The following is a 1,011-nucleotide window of genomic DNA, read 5'->3' on the forward strand; positions in this document are numbered from 1 at the left end:
TGATCTCGGAAGCCAGGCTTGGCAGGGCCTGCTTAGGACTTGGACGGGAGAGCGTCTGATCCTGGCTAGGGACTTCCAGGCGGACTGGATCCTTTTCCTGAATGTCCACCCAGGAATGAGCGTCTGTTTGTGAGTGAGGACCTCCGGCTGAAGGTGGCCTTGTCGCTGTACCCATACCCGGGAACGGGTGCCTATTCCTGTCTGTGGACTGCCAGCGTGAACGGTGTCCCGGTTCCTGGCTGTTTACCCAGGAATCAGTGCCTGTGGATTCCAAGTGACTCTGGAGCACCTTGGACATTATGGGCAGAATACGTTTTTTGTCAATTAGCCGTAGAAAATCTTTTGAAGGGCCGTTTGGAGGCACCAGAGTTGCTTACGGCCACACCGCTCTGGGAGCGCCCGATCTCATCCGATCTCGGAAGCTAAGCAGAGCAGGGCCTGGTTAGTACTTGGACGGGTGACCGCCTGGGAATACCTGGTGCTGTAAGCCTTTTTCGCTTCGCCTTCGAAAAACAGCAGAAGGCGCTTCGGTGAAAGGAGATCTTTTGAACGTCTCTTTAGGAAACAGCAGGGGGCGCTGCTTCTTTTTCTCCCTATCCTGTAAACAGTGCTGTGTAAATGTTACATTGTGTTTTGAAGGCCCGTCTGGGGTGTGCAAAGGCAGCTTACGGCCATTCCGGCCTGGGACTGCCCGATCTCGCCTGATCTCGGAAGCCAGGCTTGGCAGGGCCTGCTTAGGACTTGGACGGGAGAGCGTCTGATCCTGGCTAGGGACTTCCAGGCGGACTGGATCCTTTTCCTGAATGTCCACCCAGGAATGAGCGTCTGTTTGTGAGTGAGGACCTCCGGCTGAAGGTGGCCTTGTCGCTGTACCCATACCCGGGAACGGGTGCCTATTCCTGTCTGTGGACTGCCAGCGTGAACGGTGTCCCGGTTCCTGGATGTTTACCCAGGAATCAGTGCCTGTGGATTCCAAGTGACTCTGGAGCACCTTGGACATTATGGGCAGAA

At 55.7% G+C, this 1,011-nt stretch overlaps 1 non-coding gene across 1 annotated transcript; it reads left to right on the plus strand.

Annotated features, from left to right (window-relative positions):
- The first annotated feature begins 371 nt into the window (after positions 1–371).
- Positions 372–490, plus strand: LOC123965736. The gene has a single exon (XR_006823769.1). It is a non-coding gene; the product is annotated as a 5S ribosomal RNA (ribosomal RNA).
- Positions 491–1,011: the final 521 nt, after the last annotated feature.

The sequence above is a fragment of the Micropterus dolomieu genome, unplaced genomic scaffold, assembly GCF_021292245.1.
Source record: "Micropterus dolomieu isolate WLL.071019.BEF.003 ecotype Adirondacks unplaced genomic scaffold, ASM2129224v1 contig_10966, whole genome shotgun sequence".
Taxonomy (NCBI): Eukaryota; Metazoa; Chordata; class Actinopteri; order Centrarchiformes; family Centrarchidae; genus Micropterus; species Micropterus dolomieu.